Source organism: Aythya ferina (genome assembly GCF_964211825.1).
Source record: "Aythya ferina genome assembly, chromosome: 1".
NCBI lineage: Eukaryota > Metazoa > Chordata > Aves > Anseriformes > Anatidae > Aythya > Aythya ferina.
Genome location: NC_140296.1, coordinates 166,695,261 through 166,719,369, shown reverse-complemented (window position 1 = coordinate 166,719,369; position 24,109 = coordinate 166,695,261). Strand labels below are relative to the sequence as shown.

Genomic DNA, 24,109 nt, shown 5'->3' with positions numbered 1-24,109 from the left:
TAAACTGGACGCCTGCCTTTTTTCTTTAAGGCCTAGAATAAGTGAATGCACTGAAAATGCCCAAGATGTGTATCAGCTAACAGTACACTCTAAATGTTGTTATGATGACACAGGTGCAATTATGCGACTTCTAAGTTCAATGAAGCAACAACCAGGGACAGGCACGGTAGCAGAAACAAAAGCCAGTTGTTGTTTATATTGGCATCAGGAAGAGAAAAAAAAAATCACTTAGATCCTTGCAGAGTCACAACAGCACCTGAGAAATGCTGCTCCACAGGCAAATCACCAAATCACTGATGCTGGCAGGGCCCTCAGGAGCCCACCAGGCCCAACGCCAGCCCAAGCAGGGCCACGTCCAGGCAGCTTCTGAAGGTCTCCAAGGAGCCTGTGCCAGTGCTCCTTCACCCACGTGTAAAGAAGTGCTTCCTGACATTCAGATGGTACCTCCTGTGTTCCACTTTGTGCCCATTGCCTCTTGTCCAGGCACTGGGGACCACTGAAAATAGCCTGGCTGTCCTCTCTCCACCCTCCCTGCGGGTATTTGTAGACACTGATGAGAGACACTGCCCTGAACCTCCTCTTCCCCAGGCTGAACAGGCCTCTGAGCCTTTCCTCCTAGGAGAGGTGCTCCGGTCCCTCACCATCTTCATGCCCCTTCACCAGACCCTCCCCAGTTACTCCATCTCCCTCCTGCCCTGAGGAGCCCAGACGCAGACACAGAGCTGCAGGATCCCCCTGCCAAGATGCTGGCAGATCTCCTCCCTTGCAGCCCAGGGCACTGTTCGCTGCCTTTGCACCAAGGGCACATTGTTGGCTCATGTTCAACGTGGTGTCCACCGGGACCAGCAGGAGGCCCTAGGTAAGCACTTCTCAGGTGTGGTTATCGGCACATTCAGTTCAGTAAGGTCTGTAAGGAAATTTAAGACAGTACCCTTCAGAAAGGTAGAGGTACGTAAAAAAAACACTACGTATTTCTTAAAAATTAGGAGCTAATAGGAATAGGACAGCTTTTAAGGGAGTCAAGAAAATCTAAATCTCAAATCTAACTAGGTTAATCAAACCAAGACACTCAAATAGTCTCAGTGTCATTCAGTCACACAATAGGGTGAAGGCACTTTCATTGTGGGAGACAAGCAATAACACCGAGCTGTGAAGAGGCAAGTGCCCTCCATCTGAGGATCCTGAATTCAGTGCAGCAGAGGACAAAATACAGCCCCCCGGCTGCAGCACAAGACCACACGCCACCTCCTTCAGCTCATAAATCCACATAGCCAGCACGGCGCGTTAACAAGCTACAGATCGGGCCAGGTTCTTGCCAGTGACACAATGTCACCTCATGCCAGGGACCGCGTGCTTGTGGAGAGCAGTTCTGAGAAAGCAGAAATTGAGACGGAGCTACTGGTAAAAATGGTGCCTGGCCAACAGGGTCAAAAGATTGAGTAAAAGACCTCTAGTTAAAAAAAATATATATATGTATATATATTTATAAGCCCCCAAGTACATAATGATTATGTCATGTTGTAAGCCAACAAATACACCCTTATGAAATGTTTCCTTCCCCCCAAATTTCATCACCTGCCTTCTCATTTCCTGAGTAAACAGCTCACATGCAAAGAAAGCTGTTTCCTCTGTTTCTGTATTGCTCTTTTCAGACAGAACAAAACAGGAAGGGTGAAACACTTCAGAAAGACTTGAAAAAATTTAATCTAGAAACAGCTTGGAAAGTAGAAGCACAGTCCTGATAGCTCAGCTATACTTTGAGAGCGATAGATGGCAAGAAAAAGAAAAGAAAAAAAATACCAGGCTTCTGAAAAGCAACTGCAAACTTTAATAAATTGCTGTCTTAAACAGGTGTCCCACAGGGAAACTCGTCCTGGTAAAAAAAGACAGTGCACAGAGAAGGTGGTGAAAGTCAACAACCCCCTCAAATTTGAAGTACTCTGGAGCCCTTTTGTGCTTTACAGGGCAAAATCTCCCCTCCAAGCTCCCCAACCTGTCCCAGTCTTCTGCAAGTTCGCTCCCAACATTCAAAGGAGATGTTGGTTTTAATGGTAAAAGTGGCTATTTCTTCACATAAGGGATGTGTAGTTATCTGGAGTGTTCGTCCCGTTGCCTCCACAAACCAGTTTTATCTAAGCTCCGTCTAGCTTTTGAGCATAAGAATGAGAGGCAGGAGAGCACACAATATGAAGCACCACAAAATATTAACAGGAGTTGTTCTGCTTTGTTGTGATGATGTAGGGGAGGAAGATTTAATCAGACCTTACATTGGCACATCTAGCACTTCATTTTTACATTCCAAGATGCTGCAGTACCAACCAGCAACATAACCAAGTGGATGCCAAACCGACCTCACCGCAGAGATACTTCTATCAATGCTAGCACTGCTTACACGAGGTTACATCAGACAAGAACAGCCTTTGTATAAAGAATAAAAAGAGGTGCTCAAAGCACCTCAAAACACCTTTGAAAGTGTTTTCCTTTCAGAACCCCACCCTGGGACTTGAGGGCATGTTTGCTATTTGGCCTTTGTTACCTTGGGCAGGGGAAACACAACTAGAAAAGGTTTAACAGAGTAACACAATAAATGTAATCATTTCAATTTAGGGAATCCTACCTTTCTTCTAACAGCGTTAGGAATTTCTTTTACAATTGCCAAGGTGCTGCTAATGCCACACACCCCCCTTAGCTGGTCAACTCAGGTTCATCTCATTAGAGGCTTGCAGCAGAAGCCAAGATACTCCAATTAATAACCCCCTGCGCTGAGAGGAGAGGCCAGCTGGAGCTCCCTCCAATTTTGGCACCTGTACAAGGCTGCAGCACCACGGGTGAGGCTGAGACAACCGGTCCTCTAGGCCTGCACGCCTCTCTGCAGGCTCCCTCACCCCCACCACCCACACTGCTGTGCTTTATTTGAAACGGACACACAAAACGCACAGAAACTGAGCTAGGGCAAGCCACCCTTTACCTGTTGTCCTGCTTGCAGACCTGGCACAGCCACGGTGCAGGACCACCGAGGGGCATCCAGCCTGCTCCAGCTACGCCAGTTTGTGCACGTGGGCTACGTTTACATCGAGCCACCGCCAGGGACTGCAGACTAGTGCAGGAAACGAAAGGAGTCAAGCCACGGGAAAAGGAAAAGCAATGTTTTTGTTAAAGGCTTTTTCAGAAATGAAAAAGTAAGATAAGTCAGCAGAGATGTTTCCAGAGACAAGATGGATAGGGGGCAGAACATTTCCTTCCAGTTCTGATGCCAAAGTGGAATCAGTTGCAGCTCCGATACACCGGGACAGATCCGAGTTTCCTTTGCGTGGAACTTTCCAAAACAAAATCCAACCTTGCTTCTCCGAAAAGGAACATTTTTCTGTTTTCCCCTTGGCAGACGTTACTGTCAGACACAGAGTCAAAGCATTAAAGAGGGTAAAATAGAAACTTACTATTTCAAGCCTATAAAAAACATTTTAGCCATACACGGTAGGTAATGAGATCTAACCCATCATGCTGAAAAAGCCTCAATAACGGGATGGTGAAAGTCTGTTTAAATACCTCAAATACCTCAAAGTCTGTTTAAATACCTCAAAAGAACAATATCCTCAGTGATGAAATGCTCTTAAACATCTGGGTTACAATACACTCATAGATACAAAGTCTCACCAGCTGTCCAAGCACCACTTCTGTTAATTTTTTTCATCTTTCCTCTGCACTGTGTTTTGCTGCCTCTCAGAACTGAAAAGGATGACAAACTCATTTTAACTGTTCCTATATTTTCAACCCTGTCAAAAATAAACTTTACATTCTATAAAAGTGGGGTGAGAGGGTGAGCAGTCAGTCCCACACAGGGAGAAAAACCTCAAAACGTGACTTGGTGCCTCACTAACACCTGCCTAAGGAGAATTCCATGTTTTGAACTCTGAGTGTGCTGCCATTGAACTCCAGTCATTTAGAAATAACACTGGGCTAGAGACTTCCAAAAATCTAACAATGGAAAAGCACTTTTTTCCCTTTAATAAGCACCGTTAAGGAATAACATTAGTATATAGAGAATAAAAGAGACCATCCATCTTTCCTTATCCAGAGCTACCAAAGACCTCTCAGCACAGAACTTCTATAAGCAGCAATTTGGTTTAACCAAAGAAAGAATTGAGATTATTTCTCAGCTCAAAAGAACCATGAACAGACCTCCACAGGGTTCAGATAAGAGACCAGTTACGATCCTAAATTCTGATCTGAGATGCATAAAATAGAAAATCAATGCAAGATGTAAGCCCTCTTTCATGCTTTTAGCCTTTAACAGAGAGGAACCAATCTCAGGTGAGCTGTGCTTGCTGCCCCCCGGATACATTGTGACCCGGAGGTTTTCATGAAATGGACATTCTGCAGGATTAAAGGTGGTGGGAATTTCAAACAGGAACAAAATGTTTATTTTCCAGTACAATTTAGTTTTCCGTATCTTAGCAGCAGTGGCTCTTCTTGATATTAAAATAGAGTTGGTGACATAAGAGGTGGCCTTCACTCCCATTTCTTTAAGCTAGTGCTGGAAGGTAGTTCCCACAATTTCAAGGCACAGGGTATCTGCATTAGGATTTAAGAGCAAAAGGTCAGAGAAGCACACTGAAAAGGGAAAAACCCTAAAAGTTCTAACTTAAAGTAGCAACAACTTTAAACAAGTAGTGATAGCACGTGGCTTACACATCCTGGTTTATTAAAAGGACTTTGTCTCATTTAGATTTCCATTGCTTATGCCAAGTTCAGTTTTTTGTTTGCCTAATTAAAATTGGTTGATGCACCTAACTTTGGCCTTTTTGTGTGCCAGTCCTTTTCTACGTGTTTGCAATTCAGGATCTTCCATACGGCTGCTTTGGTTTTGTTTTCTGTTCTATTATTATTTTATTAGCTATTTTATTTAAGTTGTGAACATATATATCAAACTCCCTACGTACAAATTTAGGGATGACCGGTGCTTTTAGTGCCAAGCATTCAAGCTTGTCTTTCTGAAGCGACTAAGTCACTTTGATTTGGAAGTGTTATGGAATCCCATCCAGCTTTTAGTTTAACAGGATGAACAACAGCAATTAAACAATACAACCTGGTCCGCAGGATCTATCAAACACCGCGGCGTTCCGGCCTTTGTCAAGTGATCCTGCACTTATTTTTTGGACACGTAACCTTCTCCTTCAGGGACCAGTGTAGAAGATATTAAATTCCTTCAAATGGAAAAGTGAGTATGTGCCATGGCCAGGACAACAGGGCTCTTTCCTTTACCACCAGAGAACGGTCATAAGGTCACTTTACACTGCACAACAAAGCCTTGACGCTTCCTTGGAAGTTCTTTGAAATGCTCCAGAGAAAACAAACAGAGCAAAACCCAGTGTCTTGTTCTAAGGAAAAACTATTCCATTAATGCCCAAGGAATGCTGAATGGAGAAGGCATCTCCGCCCTCCCTCCCACCTGTCTACTCACCTCCTGGGTATTCAGTTTGCCATAAAATGGATTAACGTGGTCATCAGAGAGCTTGAGCAGGTGATGTAAGGGAATGCTGTCCTCTGAACGGCAGTCCCATAGGCCGGGTAACAGGAAGCTTTGAATCCTGCTTGCCCATCACCCTCCGTCCCCTCAATAATCAGCTCATTGAGGGGCATCAGAACACCAAGGTCCAGGTTTAGTTTTCAAAACAAAACAAAACAGAAAAAAAAAAATGACATCTTTCCCTTCACAACATTACCTCAGTCCAACATGGTCACCAAACCCGACAAGACGTCTTATCAGTTTTTAATGGCATGCTATAGTTTACTTCCATATATAAAATTGCACCCAATAGTGAGATATCATTATCTTAACTACCAAGATAATATTAGCTGCAAGCAATTCGAGACGTGTCTCCCTGCCACGGCAGTTCAGCGCGCCCCCAAGCATCACGTTACATGCCAGGTTCCTTTGAAGGTCACTCACACACTTATCTCACAGCCTGGCACCCAGGCAAAGAATAAAACCCTCCCTCCCCTCCTGCATTGTGCAAATGGATCTGAGCAGTGATGGTTCAGGTGCCAGAGCCATAACAGACGTGTCCCTGACGTCCTCATGGTCATGCTTCCCTCTCCTTGGGCACGTACGGTCTCTGACACGTTTCCAAACACAGCACTGACACGTCAGAAGAAGGAAAAATGAATACATCGGTTTAGATTTCCTGCAGAAGTAGCTAGAAGAATATCTGGAGCTGTGTTTCCAACCACGAGTTATGCCAAAAGGGGCAACTGGAAAAATCTGGTGTCACACATTTTTACTCCTTTTCTGACTGAGAGCCCAGACTGAGTATTCAAAACCAGTGGTCAGAAATGCAAACCAGGGAAGCTCAGCAGATACACCACACTTATAACTAAAGGCTTTAAGTTTTAAAAGCTCTGATTTCTCTAAAAAGTCCCATAACAAACATGCTTTCTTTGTCTTCCCTAAAAAAAATGCATGAAAAATCATGCATAATAGTAATTTCAATGAAAGCAGCAGGTTTGCAGAACCCCTTAGTCTCAAAACCACCTTGGCATGCACAACTTTTCCTGCAAGAAAGTATTTCCTTCCTGCGTTTTGCAGCCCTCAGCAGAATTCAGGGAGAGGTGAGCTGCCTTCTCCTCCTAACAATCACAGCTTGGGAAGAAATAAGATAAATGAGTAGTTCTCAATGCAATGCCGTGTTTTACTTTCCCACGACAGCTTTTAGAAGCCTCTGACATTCATAAATTAAGCTTTTCATATCCAGATTATGTCAAATACACGTGAAATATAAAGTTATGATCTGATAACTAATGCTATTAATTAGGAATGCTATTAACTTCAGAAATTCCAGATCAGAACCGAAAAGCCATTTGGGTATTTCAATGCCGTTTATAAGCACCAAGTGTAAACCAACCAACAAGCTTGCCCGTCCGAGCCACCTACCCAAGACACACATAGAAGCATTCCAGTCACATCATGCAGAAATAAGCCACTCGCCCCCCCTCCACGAGAAGAGCACCGTGCCAATACGTGCTATACAATGGGGCTGACGGTTTTCAGATGGTGATAAGTATAATTAACCTTCCTAACCCTGCCTGTGGCCTTGAACGTTGAAGCTGAATTCATCTTGAAAACCAATTAAAATGCTAAGCAGTCTATACTCTTTGGGACTAGAAAATGGCATAGTGCATTCAATAAAGAAAGAAAAGAAGAGCACAAGTGTCTCCTTAGCATTGAGGATTTGTTGATTAAGTAAAAATCATAATTCTTAACTAAATCGCTTTTTTTCAATAACTGAAGAATTCTCCAGTTCTCTATTAAGACCCTGGAACATTTAAGGTTTACGAAGGGATTAATCTCTTCGATCCCAACACAACTCAAGTTTTAACAGAAAAAAATAGGCATAGAAACAAAGGATAAAGATAAGTTGGGTGTGTTACACAGCTGGATTCTGCCCTCCTGTGCCCATCCATAATGACAGACACTGGCTGTATCAGCATGGGCCAGCTCTCGTGGCATAGTTCACGTGTGGAGTTTAACTTCATTCAGCCCCAGCAGGGTGGCCGTGTTCATCCTCCCCTGCAGAACAAGTATCAACAAGGAAAGACATGTAAGATTTATGTTACTGAAATGGCCTTTTCTAGGGCTGCTGTATTAAAATTAGCAGAACAGCTAGACAGGTAGATGGATCTGGAATTTAATTTTTCTGGCTGCTGCCTTCAAAGATAAGAAAAGCATGGAAAATCTTGGCCTACAATACTTAATCGCAAACTAAGGTTTCAGACAGACCTCGCAGCCAGCTAAAAGACTACGGATTGAAAGTGTTTTTTTCTTTTTTTAAACTATGAAAGCACATTTAAGAATGGTACAGTCTCCTTGGAGATCACCTCTGTAAATCCAACTAGCTTTAAAATAGTAAGAAACGCCCCAAGATCATAAGCAACCACCCATTTTCAAGACTATTTCTAAGAGCTGCAGCATTCCTGTTTAGATGCACAGTGCTCTAAACTGGACAAAACCAGTTCTGAACTTTTAAAATATTTTATTGAATATTAGTGCTTTTTTTAATCTCATTGAGACAAAAGCGTTTTTAGGAACTTCACAATGGATATCATATATCCACTTACAAAATAACGATAAATCATGTTGACTTGCCAAGAAATTCAGAAGTTAATGGGTCTCTGACAGTAGGCTGGGTTTCTTTTTTGGATTCTCTTGCAGCTGGGGCAATCAGTATGTTATTCCATTACCACATCATGGAATAATGAATAGAAGATTACAGTCACATCCCTAACTAATGAAGGGAACAAAAGATTGCAGCACACCAACGTCCAGACACTTAACAGAGCATTTCAGAATACACACGCCCTGAACAAGTGCTATTTTGCATGTCAAAATACCAATACTGCCACGGGTGGAGAGCAAAAGCACTCTAGCTTTGCTTGAGAATGAATTACTATCATCATTTCCTGCTTTCCACCCTTCCTGATTTGAGCTTTGAAATTTTAAGATTTTAAACCAAGTATGAAATTTTGCTTATTGAGTAATGTCACAATTTTTCAATGCTATTCTGTACAGGAGGCTGCCGCATCATTTCAATGGAAGAAAAATCCGTGTATCTTTCTCGTTTCGTGTTGCATCCATTCCTTCACATTAATCATCATCATTATTTGCTCTGACACTAAAAAATTAACTCATGGTGTTGTTTTTTTGTTTTGTTTTTAATTAAAACACTAGGTAGAACCATTTTCTTTATTTAACAGAAAGAAAAGCACATAAAGTGATGTCTGATTCTGCAATGAACCTGAGCTGCTCACCAACATTTTAAAGTTAATGCTCAGTTCTCACAGCAGAACTTTACAGTAGCTTGACAAAGTGTCTAAAAGTCTTCCCAGAATCTTCCAAAACTTCAGTATCACATTAAAACCTATTCAAGCATTTAACCCTGATGAGGAGTTAGTTTGATTGCTGTTACCTTAGACTACTATCGTACACAGTTGTGCTGTAGATGGCAGTGTTTTATACAGCTCACCTCTCCACCTTAACTTCAATAGTGCAATACAGAGAACGTACTGCGAGGTTGTTGCACGAATCTTCAGTTCAAGCATTGGCAGAACTTACCCTCTGTAGTAAGCAGGTACACAAAATGCATCAATTTGAAAAAGCAAAACCTTGGTCCCTTCCCAGCTGGCTTGGTAAGGACCTTCACCTTAATTCTGATCAATCATAAACATTTCAAGTTAGTGCAGCTGACCGAAGAACATCCTTCAAAACAGAGACCCACAAACTGTTCATGTGTATGGGATCGGACATTTTACTTCAGCAGACCAAAATCAAAACAAGCTTTCTGTACTAATTTAAATCCTCTGCGTTTCCAGTTCCCCTGGAATCAGGGCACAGACTTCCCATAAAACATTGGCCTGCACAGCACTTGAGTTTCACTCTGAGCTTTCCAGCTCTTTGCTTGAAGATGACCCTGGCCCGTCAGCCCCAAGCTTTCCATGCAGAACTTCCCAGGAGTGACCACTGCTGTCTGCAAGTTACCCTTGCCCACCTCACGACCCATATGGCACAAGCTTTGCAGTGTCAAAGAAGCAATAGAAGTCAATTTCCTAATGGCTAGCAAAATGGATCAACCACCAGCCAGCCAATATCTAAGGAACCACCTCACCAACAATTTCAGTGCTCCCCAGCTAAAAATCTTCTGCTTGTCTGCATCCCAAATCCTGGAACAGGCCTCCCAGTGAGGTGGTTGATGCCCCGTGCCTGTCAGTGTTCAAGGAGCATTTGGGCAATGTCCTCAGTAACATGCTTTAACCATTGTTTAGCCCTGAAGGGGTCAGGCAGTTATCTCAGGCTGGTCTCTGAAGGCCTCTTCTAATTGAACTATTCCATGTGAAAGAGAAGTATTTAAATGCTAGCTCAAAGAGGTTCTCTGAGGAGACCGAATATGCAAGCTTACCAAAACGCTCCCATGTCAGAATTTATAACACACCATCACTTCCATTTCACATGAGAAAGGACAACCTGCTTCTCTTTAGATCAAAATTATTGTCATCTCTACTCAGCAAAACATTTGCAGGGAACTACAAGTGCAATGAGACATCAGGAATGGTGATGAAGGACGGGCAAAAGCCAAGACAATAAAATACCATCCTTGTTAAGTCTGCAATCATGAAGTCCAAGGCTGCACTGGAGAACAGACTGATACAACTGCGTTCTGCCAGAGTATCAGCAGTAGGACTTCTAGAAATGTTATTTTCTTAGCAAATATGTTTATGTTGATAGCAACCTCCCTGGACATAATGCACACTGGGAGGAGCAGGGAATTACTGTCGTTGCTTGTACAGCTCACATTTGTAGTAATTTGGCTGGAGAGAAAGGGAGGGGGCACTTGCTGACATAAGCACCTCCACTGCAGCTTCTCCCACAGAGTTACACCAGCATGATCTCTGCAATACAAGTTAAGCAGCAAAGATTAAACAGCACAGAATTCAGGCAGAAACTTTCAAAATCTCGCAACAGCACAATACACACGTATATTGCATGCACAAACCTTACATACACCAGTATTGTTCTCCAGAAGGTGATGAAAAGAAGGCAGAAGAATGCCACCAGGTGTCTGAGTTGCTAAGTCAGTAGGCCAGCAGCCAGGAAGAAAAACATACATAATATCATTACTTAACTGAAAGAAGAAAAAGGATGGTGCATGCATGGGCTTGAAGATAAAACTGCTACAGCCACGGATGATCTGAAAGAAGATAGGAAGACGTGGCAGTCGTGCATGGTGCCAAACAATGCGGTCATCAAAGCAGAAACCTGAGAACAAAGCTCAGACGGAGAAAAGGCATTTAAGAGTGCCAGACAAACGTGACTGAAACAGTTAACAACACAGGGCAAGAGTCTGAAAGAAGGCTACAAGACAAACATGGAAAATAAAAAAAAAAAAAAAAAGATTTTTTTTTAATCAAGAACATGAACTCCAAGCTCTCCTGACTCTGTAAGAAGGTGGAGAGCAAGTCCATAGAGCTGAAGTAGGCTTTTGTTCAAATAGGGATGGCAATAGTAACATCACATCACAAGAAGAGGGCAGGTGCTGAGTCAAGTCAGCAAATTCTGTCTACTACATCCTGAAGTGAAAATATAAATGCCCCATTGTCTCTTCTCTCCTCCTTCAAGACTCAGGTCTTTTCTAGGACCCCTCACACTAGAGGAAATGGGGCCTGGGGCAAGGGGAGAATTCAGTGAAGGCTTTCAGACTGAAAGTTAAAACCCTGGTAACATCCACACACATTCCTTCCTTCCCTCAAGATGTTCTCCAGCTTTTCATTAAGATCACACTTGCTCAGAAATTACTTCTCTGTTCTCTCAGATCTCACTACCCGGCCCGTTCAGCGCCAGCAGGCGGGGAGCAGGCTGCAGCGGGGTAGCTTATATCGAGTTACAAGTGAGGAAAACACCAGCTGCTCCCTGACAAGCACAAACAAACAAAACCAAACAAACCAAAAACCAGCAACACACCACAACAACGAAAACAAACCTCTCTTCCTTCCCTCCCACCAAGGGTTCACAGATAAAGGGGCAAATGCAAACATCACCTCTCTGAAGGCACAGAACTATATTCAGAAATGTGTTTTAGGAGTGAAGAGCTTGCTTCTCCAGCACTTCCCCCGACAGCGTTCAGAATTATGAATCACAACAGATGCTACTCGTCCTTCGAGACAACCTAAACTTCTCGAGTCCGAACTTAAGACAGAAATATCCTCTAAGGGAACAGTTTATGTTTCATTCGCCTACAAGAAACTAACAGTAAAAAAAGATAAATCATGAAATGAAATAGACTGTTAATGCTGGAAGTGAAAGCATTTCTTTCAAAGCCTTCACCGATGTCTACAAAGAATAGCCCGGACTATTGTCACGTCTCAGATGCTTCAGCTATCACTTCTGGACACTATACGTGGAGAGTGATGTCAAGTCTCTGTCACTCTAGCTTCTTCCTCTACTGGGAGCACCAGTACCGATGCTTTTGTACATGCTCTCTCCACAAAAGTTCTGCTGTCAGACAGTATTCCACGTCCAGATTTTAAAAGACAAAATTGAAAACTTTAGTCTGTAGTTGTCACAAACAACAGACAAACAAGCTACTTTACCTAAGATGCAGCAACCCGTCATTTCCTAAGTTTAAAATTAAAACCAAAACTGAAAGACCCCAAGGTTCAAGAGCCCTAAGCCTCCCAGTCCTACCCAGCAATACCACGTGCTCATGGTGCTGCAGACAAGTCACAGGTCTTGTTCCAAAAGCAGAATACACCATCAATAGCTTTATTTTTCCGCTGAGTCTTTAGTAACCTGATGAACAAGTTATCATTGCAAGTTGAAGAAGAGCTGATGTATTAAAAAGATATTGTTTTTATCTATCCACAGCATGAGAACCACAAAGACTGTAAGAATTTCAGAGGCATAGGCAATTCTTGTACATGTGCTAAGAGGACAAAAGACTCCCCAGTTTATCATACAGCTCAGCTAGGGAACGGAGTTCAGAAATAAAGAAATCCATGTAAAGGAACAAAGAAAAGTCACAATGAAAGAAGATAAGCAGAGAAAAACCTGCTATATCTATTTTTGAGCTTTCTGTTGGCAATGGAAGTCCTGTTCATAAGTGAATGGTAGTTAGAAAAGCAATCTGTCAATCAGAAGAAAAAGTAACAAGATGAAAAAGCAGTTTTGTTCTTATTTTAGTTGTACTTTCTTTCATTAAAAATAAATATCATTTGATAATAAAATACAGTCAAAAATGTGTATAAAATATGTTCTGGCCACTTTTTTAATTACTTTATAAAAATAGCTATTTATACTCACTATAAGCTGCAGCATTTATTCATTACTTTATAACTCTTGAAAATAATAACCAGCTACAGACCTCTACTCTTCCTGTTGGTATAAATCAAGCTCTGTTTGGGAAGAAAGTAGAAATCCACGATAAGATATACAAGGACAACTTTCAAAAGTTCACTGAAGAAAAATATTGTCTGGGTGCCAAAACGAGGAAAAAAGCACTAAAGCTTGTCTTAATTCAACGTAAACATGGCTCTTAAAAGCAAAGCAGCACAATTTGTAACCTTGTAGTGGGTTTACGTGGCAAGGTTTTGGTAGCAGGGAGCCATAGGGGTGGTTTCTGTGAGAAAGATCTAGAAGCTGCCCCATGTTTGGGAAGGGCCCCATTGTTTTCCAGATCCGAGCCAATAAGCGATGTTGTTTTGCGCCTCTGTGAGAGCATATTTAAGACAGGGAAAAAACGCTGCGCCAGACAGCAGCCGGGAGAGTCAAGGGAGTGAGAGAACAGCCTTGCACCAAGGTCAGTGTAGAAGGAGGGGGAGAGGTGCTCCAGGCGCTGGAGCAGAAGTCCCCTGCGGCCTGTGGTGAGGACCATGGTGAAGCAGGATGTCCCCCTGCAGCCCATGGAGTACCACGGTGGAGCAGGGTTCCACGCTGCAGCCCATGGAGGAGACCACGGTGGAGCAGGTGGCCCTGCACCGACGGAGGCTGCCGCCTGTGGAAGACCCCTGCCGGAGCAGATTCCGGGCCGGACCTGTAGCCCGTGGAGAGGAGCCCACGCAGGAGCAGGTGACCCGGCAGGAGCTGCTGCCCGTAGGGGACCCAGGTTGGAGCAGTTTTCTCCTGAGGGATGGACCCCGTGGACCCATATCTGGAGCAGTTCTGGAAGAGCTGCTGCCTGTGGGAAGCCCACGCCGGATCAGTTCATCAAGGACTGTATCCCGTGGGTGGGACCCCACAGCACAGGGGACGAGAGTGACCGAGAAGGAGCGGCAGAGAAGAAGCGCTGTAGACTGACCATAACCCCCATTCCCCCGTTCCCCTGCGCCGCTCGGGGGGAGGAGGTGGAAGAGGGTGGATGGGGGGGGAAGGTGCTTTTGTTTTTTTTTTCCTTTGTTTTCTCGCTTCTCTCGCTTGTTAGTTGTAGGCAATAAATCTTACTATCTCCTTATGCCGAGTCTGTTTTGCCCGTTACAATAATTATTGTGTGATTTTCTCGTCCTTATCTCAATCCTTGAGCCCTTTTCACATATTTTCTCCCCATTCCTCTTTGAGGAGGGGGAGTGAGAGAGCGGCTGTGGTGGAGCTCGGCTGCCCACTCGAGCGAAACCACGACAAACCTACCAGCTGAAATGGCAGTGACCAAAGCAGAGGCCTTCTACAAATAAAAAACAAACAAACAAACACCTTGCACACACCACAGGGCTCCCTGCCTTACACCTCCTGGCTTACAGAAAGCCTGTCCTCCTGTTCCCAGCTGAGCATCAAATGGCATTGGTGACATTGAGAGGAACTGACCATTAGGCTGAAAAGGAAATATTCTGGATGTTCATAGAGGAGAATATCAAGCACAGCTCTTTAAAGCACTGTAATAAACGTGTACCATTAATATCCACTGCAAGTAGCCAACACGATACAGACCTGTCTGTTCACACTCTCAGATCTATTTTCAGCAGTTTTTCCCCTCATTTTACAGGGCAGCTCTTCACGCTGTTTTCTGTCTTGATTAGCAAGCATAAGCTTGATGCTCAGAGCTTCTGTACCTCGACGAGACTTTCTCTTTTAATGGAAGGAGAGCCTTTCTCAAAGGAGGGCAATTCTTTCTGGTTGACAAGTTTGAAAACCTGTCTTAAAACTTCTCCTTACACTCAGTAGTTTGTGCATTATTCAAGGAGACAGAATCTGCATTTTGCTTGTAAATATCAGAGGCCTTAAAAGAGTTTCTATTGCTGGCATGTTAACGTAGCTGTTTGCATTACGATTTGTCCACTGTCTTCTCGTGGCAGCACAAGTCAGGGACAGCTCAGTGTAACTACAATCCTATTTGCAAGTGAGAACCACGGTACTTGGCTTTACAAACACCACGCAGCAAATCTTTACAGCTAGGGAAGCACGGGGTCCTAAATTTGGCTTACAAAACGAGATTCAAATATTAGCTTATTGGCTTCTCTCTACAATCACAGAGACTACATTTTTTTTTATTACTGATGAGAATTTCATTTGATCAGAAAAGAAACATCACAGAATTGTAATTTCAGTACAGGAGAAACGTACTGTTACGTGAATCTCTCAGCCTCTACCTGGCCAAAATAGCCAATCTAGTAAAATCTTGAGTAGAATAATTGAAGCCAGAATTACTGGCTTAGGATTGCCACTTTTCATATATTGTGCAAACTCAATTTAGGAAAGCTTTTTAAAGAGACACTAATCAAAGCAACGAGTTATCTTCAAAGCCTACAATTTGCATCTTCGGGATTATATAAAGTTGCTTTGCGTATCCATACAAAAGCCTCTTTTTCTAAAGGAGCCTGCAAGTAATATGAAGGACTTTGGGTCACATTAACCCTTACAATTGCATTAGCTTCAAGCCCTACCTAGCTGCGATCTCCAGGTTGATGATGGTCAGCTAGCTGTTCAATGAAAGTTATCTGCTTCTAGTATTACTAGCACAGCTCTTTTACACACACAAATATACACATGCTCACACACAAATTATGTTCTACAGGCTTAGCCTCTCCTTGCCGTAGAGCAGATGCTCCACAGGCCCTGTCTGTATCATATGCAGACAGCAGGTACCAGTGGCTCTATACCACCTGCAAGTATAAAACTAAAATAAATAAATAAATAAGAATCCACCACCTAACCAAAACACCAGAACCATGCTGTGACAAAAAAAATATCCTCCCACCCCAAACTAGCAGCCCTCCACAGCATCTGAGCTATCAAGAAGGAACACAAGGTTATGATCATGCCCCCTTCTAAAACTATTATCTTCTGTAGAAAGCTAAAGCTTTGATTAGTCATACGGTGCCCAGAGTTGCGAGGAATGAGACAGAAAATTCCCTGCAGCAAGTTAACCACGGTCTGTGCAGGAGACCAAGGCAGGAGAAAGATGACAAGGAATCAAGGAAATCAGAGTGGGCAGTTTAGCTGGAGTTGCAGGAAAAAGTAGGCAGGTTGTATATGACAAGAAAAAACAATCCCAGATGTCCTTTCCTCAATAAACTAACATGTGGAAGGTCCTCACCATCCCGCTCAGGCAGCACAGAAGAGAAGAAAACAGGCCACTTTGACTCTGGACAGGGAAGGTCCACCAGGTGTATGCACATCTGCTCTTCAGGAAAGCTGTGCAAGTCTTTTTCACTTCCAAGAGATAAGTGATGAGCACCCACCTCAGGCACCTCCCATGTCAGCCACTTGCAGCACAGTCAGGCACAGTCACAGTAAGCTCACCCTCTCACCCTACACGCTGCTGCAGTAAGGATTTTACAGCCTTCCTCAATCCTCCTTCTTCCCGCTCCTGCGTCGCTTTATCTTTCCTAGCTGCTCCAGCTAGAAAATAACACAAACAGAAAAAAAGTAGCGATACTGCAGAGAAGCACAGAGCACTGTGAGCTCTCCCCATAACAAAATCAAACAGCAGAAGAGCACGTCCTATTCCGAGACTACTATCTGGAGAGCTGGAAGACACCTAAGTCTGAGCATTAGTATTGATCCTGAAATTTCTTCCTGAGGACCTTGATCTTGGCTCCCCCATACAAGATCTAAATTCGACTCTTGATGCACCGACCCCTCTCCTCCCTTCCCAAAGGTTTTCTATATTGAATTCTGCTGGCAGACGACCGGTTACTCAATTCTATAGCTCAAAATGGCAAAATGAAACATTTTCAACAATTAGATAAAACCTGGCATGCTATACGCAAGACAGAGGTTGGCTTTATAATGCATGTAACAATCCCAGAGGCTGGTCAAAGCCAAATTATTACAGCATCTGCCCCAGGTTTGCAATGCAAAGGCTGTTAATGGTGTAGCTTATGTGCAGTACCTCACCGCCTCACTGCCAGCTAGGAGGAAACCGAACGGTCAGAAACCCTCAACTCACACCAAGGCAAAGCCCACATCCATAAAACTGTTCCGATTTTCCCTTCCCAATCACATGAGCCACTATTTGAGTCTTTGACAAGTCATGTTTGGTTTACACTTCAATTTATTTTTCCTTTTAATTTCGCTTCAGCTACTACACAAACTTTGTTTCATCTAGACTTGGATCAAGCACACTAGTAATAACTCAAAGATCAGTGATAATGTTTGCTAAACAGCAGGAGGTGTGGCACTTGTCTTCAGTTCTTGTCATTTTCATCACATTAATAATTCACCTCAGGGCTACTCCTGTATTTTTAGGACTAGTATATCAGGAAAAGATAAAACTTCCCTTTGGTACCATTCTCATACATCATCCTAATGTCCTTGGATACTTTATTTACACGTGGACTATGCCTTAATAAAAATCAGTGTTTTTCAAATATTTAAAGTACATACACTTTTTTTTTTTTTTTAAGTTAGTCTTCCAGATAATAAAAAACATTGAATATTGAGTGCTCAATAATCCCTCAAAGAGCAGAACAGCAGCTTTTAAGACTTGTAGAAAAACATGGCAATACTGCACACGTCTTTTACCCCCAAGCAGCTCAACTAATGGATTTGGAGAATGCTTTGTGGGAGAAAGACTGCACCTCTGCCCCTCCCATTAAAAGGCATTTATAACCTAATTTATTTTTCGCTGTCTTGTGAAAAATTAAGGCAGCGCAACTCCATTTTTCATATAAGCCAAGAGCTTACTCAAAAAAAAAAGCAGTTAATTATCCAACTTTGCCATTACAAGGCAGGACATCAAGCAAAACCCTTCCTTCCTGAGTAGCACCTGGGTGCACATGCCCAGTGTTTGGGGCAGACTATGCTACACCTAAGAGATTTGCTGCAGTGACATCTGTCGTATATTGAAGTCAGGAACTTCAGCAGGCCCCTACTAGGTAAGTTCATTGCTGTCTTCTAGGGTTCTAACTTACGGCCAATCTAGCTCAATGCTTTTGAAGTCTTCTTAAGAAAAAATAAAACAAAAAATCACATTTCACACTCTAGGAATTTCATTCTTTACTGGAACGATTTTCTGGTACATTATTTTCATCCAAAAAACCTACGCAAAACAAATCACAACAGGTTTTTTGGCCAGACAACAGAAATAAACTTAGCCCCGTTTTGTTTGCTTTTTGTTGTTGCTTTGCTTGTTGTTTTTAATTACACAGGCTGTAATCAATTGAAGTTGACTGAACTGACTACAGTGAAATATTAAAAACTATCAGAATGTCCTTGGAGAGCTGGATTTATTTCTTATAATAAACTGAGCTGAGTTATTTGAATACATATTTATAGTTCATTCATTACATGCACTATTCATGCAGATACTTTAATTAACATAGCGCAACGTTATGAAGCGTACTGTGGGGTTGGGAAAAAAATAGCAGAGGCAAGTTTTCTAAAACATGGAAATACTGAGCTCCAGCAGTAGCAAAATTGAAGCTCAAGGCAAATGGATTCAGGGTATTACATCAAAATCCACACAGGAGCAGCATCAACAAACAGGTACAAAATAGGCCAGTGGAGATAAATTGAGAGCTGTTTCACAAGCTAATTTTTCTCTCTTGTCACAGCTTTTTTTTTTTTTTTTTTTTTTTGCTGAGCACTCCAGAAGACAACTGCTTTGAAGATTTTACAGCTAATGTACTGCTTTATAAAACATGTGCCAACGGCAAAAAAACAGCCTTGGAAATAGCGTCAGAACGTAGCTTTGATTTGGACTATATGTCACGCGTGCCAGTACAGTTGTCCAACACATAAAATACATGGTTAAAAAGGTAAAAAACTTAAAGCTGTGATTTTTTTTTTTTTTGGCCATACTCCAAAAGCTGTCTCTGCTGTCGACAATAAGCTCCACCACCCAGTTTTCTACAGAAGTTCATTTAGCAATGGAAATATATCACGTAGATGCATCTTGCACAGCTTCTACAGAGATTATAACCCTTGGAGAGCGTGTGGCAGAGCAGAAGCCACCCTGGCACAGCCTTCCCTTCTTTGTACTGAAGCTCTATGGCTGTGTAAGAATACTACTGTATAAAAGAGAGTTTTAAATGTATAATTTAGAGCACAGAGCAGGTGACTTCTTCCAGAAAGTGAATTTGTACATCTACCTACTGAGGGGAAGAGAGGTCTGGAGGCGCCTGGCTGACTTCGCAGGCTCTCTGCAGCTGGATAAGGCTGCAGCATGAAAAAACTTTCCCCACTCCACCCATGAAGGGGCCTAGCCATTACATTGAGCTCGGATGCCACCTGTAAAGCCAGGGAGCCAGGGCTGAATAAAGCACACACACACGTGTAGCTTTGATGCAGCTGGAGCACGGATGGCAGCACAGACAAGGAGCAGACACCGCTGCCATCCTCCCATGCGAGCAGCACGCTCATCATCTGACCCTGTCTGCAGGCACAATGGGACACTCTAAAAGGGACAAAAAGCACAGTGAACCCATTAAGCAAATGAGTTGCCTCCATTTTATGCTACATCTGAGGGTATTGATAAGTGGGAAGAAAAACTTAAATGGTTGGCACTTTAGAGTCAGGCCCGAGTAACATACCTTACCTTCTGGCCATTGCACAGTAATATATTTGTTTCAACCAATACATTTCTGTGCATTATGTAGTTGATTGCACTGCTCTAACGGGATATCTAAACTGGCTCAGTTCTCAGCAGGACACCAATAAACTAATTCTTGTGATGGCTTCCCACTGGAAAAATACCAAGAGAAACATCACGAGAGCTCCTGGTAATTCAACAGGAACTCCTTACATAACGGAGCTCTTATCGGGCACAGGTAATGTCACGCGAGTAAGGAGAGCGGCCGTCTCCTAGGGGCACGTTAAATATTTGTTTTCAGGCTGCAGCCACGCTTAGAGTAGTTCTCCAATGACAAATAATGGGAAACCCACTCCCCTGGTACAGCACAGCAAGGCAATTTTTGAACCCCACAGTTGCAAAACACAGAACTGGAGCTTAGGCAGCCAAACCGTCTCAATGCCTGCAGGATGTCCCATCTATCCCTCCTGTGCTTAAGAGCTGCACCTGCTTTACGAAGGGTACAGGCTCACTGCCACCCAGACACCTGCACGGCGAAGGAGGCCTAGCAGTAACATCCACCAGCTCCCTCAGCACTCGTGGGTGCACCTCATTGGGGCCCTTGGATTTGGGAGTGTCGGGTTTGCCTAAAGGACCTGAAGTCCCTGACCAGATCTAATTCCTCTTTGCACCCCCACACGCTCTGACAACATTCCCATATTCCCCCCAAGCGACTTTTTCCATCTCCTAACTACAAGAGGGAAGCTGAGCACTCAGGTAAGCGAGTTCCTTAACTCAGTGCCACTTGATGAACATCTCATCACAGACTTAGAGCATCATCACACGCTTCTGTGAACCTTCACAGACTGCAGGAATGTACGACCTGAATGTGTTAACCAGAGCATGAGATCACTCGGGGCAATACTTGAGCTTCACCCAGAGGACTCGCTTCACCTGTGGAAGCATCCTTTTTTACTACGTCTTAACAGTAATTAGAAAAAAATTTCCCCATAAAATCTCAAGCGAAGGAACCTGCCACGTACCTGCCAAAAACTGTTTCACAACTCTTAAAATGAATCATTTCTGCTTTAGCACACAGCCAAGAGCCTTCAATAATTTATGAATTAGCCAGCCACCAAACCTGCATTTACCACACAAATCTCCCATTAATAACACTCCCACTACTTCACATCATCAAGTTTTGACTAATGTGCTGTTTGCCTCAACTCTCCAAATCATCTGTAAAAATACAACACCTAAGGAACACCTCTTCGTGGAAAACATGCCAGCTGGTGAGATGAGGCACTGTATAGGTGTTTAGAGAAAAGCCTACTGTACACGGGACAAACCCTGTGTTGGAATGATGTTTCTGCTGTTTGAAGAGTCAGGTAAATCATTTACAAGCTTTGTTGCTTTGGGGGAGGGGAGAGGGCAGGGTGGAGAGAAGAAGTTAAAAATGCTATTTAATTTATTAAATCTATTCCTGATAAAAAGATAAATAAAGCCCGAGCCACAAACAAGTATCCTCTTTGGTTTATTGACCACCAGCTTACTAGCAGTTTCAGACAAATGAATATTAAAACCAACGCATAATTCCTTAAATAGACACTGATGAAAAAATTACCTACAATACACATCTCCCTAAGCTGTGTTACAACACTGACTTTGATTAAAAAATATATTTTTTTTCCATGGGTTTAATGATGACCAATATAGTTCCCCTCCCAAACCCAAGCCTTTTAAAAAGCAATCTTCTGGTCTTCAAAATATCGTGGCTTCTGTCAGCAGGCAAGGAAAAGGTAACTCTGAAAGAAGCAAGCTGCTTTCCCTCATCTCACCAGAATAGTCGTATTACCATCTTTTGCAGTACTTCAATACAAACACTGGGTGACAGGACTATTGCACTGGAAAAACGTGTGAACATGCAGATAGGGCATGAACTAACCCAAGCTTAGATGCTGAAAGAACATTAAAACGAGATATGAAGGGAAACAGTTGAATGAAAAAACAGAGGAAGATCGGATACGCACACTCCAGCATCGTGTCAAAGTCACTGCAACCTCAGGAGCTTTCAGAGAGACAGATGTGACATTTTTACTGGCTGAAGGACCAATATTGCACACTGAGGGAAAAAGCTAACGGAGCTAAAACTCCCATCTACAACCAAGGGTGTGAGGAAAATGAGGATTATTTATTCATCTTGGACCATAAGTAAAAGCTACTTCTTCAAAACGAAAATCTCGCTTCCCAAATGCCTCTTACCATCTGTCAAACACTTTTAGCTGCTCTCAAGAGGCTTTTTATGCTACCATATACATTACATCTGCAACAGATTTTCTTGTTGTAGAGTACAGATGGAATAAAACATTGTTTTACAACAAACACAGCAAAACACTGCATGGGACTTCGACTGTGTGCAATCCAGAACCAGCCACGCCGAACAGAACCCTTCTGACTAACATCCAACCCTTCTGCTAATCAGCACCCTATTACAACAACTGTTTCCTAAACACCGCTCAGTTCACAGGGTTCAACACCTGACCTCTAAAAGGAAAGCATGCACATAATGGCAATCCTCAAAACACTAAGCTCCGTCAAGTCAACAGTACGAAATTATAAAAATGAATTGGCTGAGACAAACCAGTTGGAAAGCGCGCGACTTGCTGTTACCATGAGCCGGCCAAGTGTTTCTTTAAGATAAAGCCACGAGGAGCTGCTGCTATTCTGCTTCAACTGATGGAGTTTGAGGCAGAGAAACCATGTCCTTGAGCAAAAGTTAATTTAATAAAAAACACGTCCAAAATTATGCAGATCGTACAAGCTTGGGGTCAAAGTAAGCACAAAGTAACAACATATTGTCTCTACTAATTCCCAAGATTGTAAATGTTATTTTTTTCAAAGGAAACAACTTACTTTTTGTACTTTCTGGCTACAATTTAGACCTTCTGACACCTAAAAAACTTGCAAAAGCCATGCTAGTCTCAACATCTGCTCAAACATTTTCCAGGGAAGTCCCAAGAGTGCCACAAGGCCTGCTGCATTGCTCCAGCTGTAAGCTGAGCTCCACTCCTCATTGTGTATTAGTGGAGAGCTGTCAGCAGCAGAGGGAAGGAGGCAAACCCCGGGCAGGCTGAAGTTAAACAGAAAGGTTATCAACTTCAACCACAACACAAGACAACAGAAAAAGAAATCACTCAAGCAAAATCCAGCAGCAGCCCTCTAAAAGAAACTGAAGCCTGTGGGAAAACTTGTCCCCCTCACCAAGACTGTGCCCATCACCTCCTGCATCTCAGAGGCACTGCTGAACCATACAGCTGTCAACTATACGTTATAACAAAACCTAGCTGAACGGGCTGTTTAACAAAGTAGAAAAGCTTTATTAATTTGACATCAGTACAACCACGGAATGGGAAAGGAGGGGAAAAACGACGGTACCGTTCACTCAGGGCAGAGCTGCTCGACATCCAGCAGCTGTACTTCTTACTTCCTCAGCAGCGTGCCGAAACAGCCTAGGTGAAGAGCCATGGTATTTCGTTTCCTGTCATGACAGGGACTGCGCAAGCACCTGCCACAAAAACCTCTCAGCTGTTGCCCGTCTCTTCAACAGCACATCGGCCACGCAAGCGGGATCTGCATTAACAGCGTAGCATATTAAAAGCTACAAGTTACCTGACCAAGATTTCCGCGTTACAGTTTGGGGGATGCCATCAAACTTTGATGTTTGCAGGGCTTTTGTTACACTGAGCGCAACTGAAGAAAACCCCGCGCTTTGAGGCCGTCAGACTACCCGGTTTCCTCACCGTTTCTTCACTCAAGGTCCTTTCACGTTTCCTTTACAATTCTCTCGCTCGCTGAGCACCACACGTTGCCGTTCTGCTTTTAATCACAGACCTGATTACCTCAGAGCTTGATGTAGGCTCGTAAAAAAACGCTGCCTGGCCCACCCGGGAGCTTCAGCTCCGCGATGCCGTGCCACTTCTGCAACAAATTCATCTTCTGCTCCCTAACAAAAGGCCGAGAGACCGGCACCAGAAAGCACCGAACCCCCTAGCAGGCTTCTCGGTCACTTCGGCATGACATTTACAGCCCATAGGCACATCCCCAGCGCTTCGGCTTCCTCGGGAGCGACACCCCGGGACCACGCAGCAGGACCCCTGCCCGTCCCGACTCCGTTCCCTGCCCCAGCCCCGCATTTGGCTCCTGCAGCAGCACGAACTCCTCCTCGCCCGTACAAGTTACGGAGCCCGAACACCGCGGGGAACCCCGGCAGCGCATCTGGGGCGCCCCGGGGCTGGCAGCCGATGGCCATTTTCTGAAGGCGCCGCGTTAGGGCGATTTCACGGGAAAACGGGATTCGCAGGAGCTCTGCCCCTTACTGGGAGGGAAAAAGGGGTCTGTTCGGCACGGCTCCTGCATTCATTTTATTTATTTTTTTTTCCCCAAAATTTCCCCAATCGGGTCGGCACCGAACGCGAGTTAACGCCCCGCTGCCCAAGCCTCGCCCCCCGCACCCCGCTCACCTCGCCTGCACCCTCCGGCGAAGCGGCTCGGCTCGGCTCAGCCCGGCCCGCTGCGAGCAGAGCAGAGCGGCGCCGTGCCCGTGCCCGTGCCCGCGCCCCTTC

The 24,109-nt window shown here is 43.7% G+C and overlaps 1 protein-coding gene across 3 annotated transcripts in view; it reads right to left on the bottom strand.

The window, feature by feature from the left end:
• The window catches only part of OSBPL8 (oxysterol binding protein like 8), an 89,521-nt gene extending 65,412 nt beyond the window's left edge, over positions 1-24,109 (bottom strand). For 2 of the 3 annotated variants that reach the window (XM_084516327.1, XM_084516328.1), the window contains exon 1: positions 24,008-24,109. The gene's annotated coding sequence lies outside the window, so the exon portion shown is untranslated. The remainder of the gene's footprint in view (positions 1-24,007) is intronic. The other variant, XM_084516330.1, reaches the window with a different exon arrangement.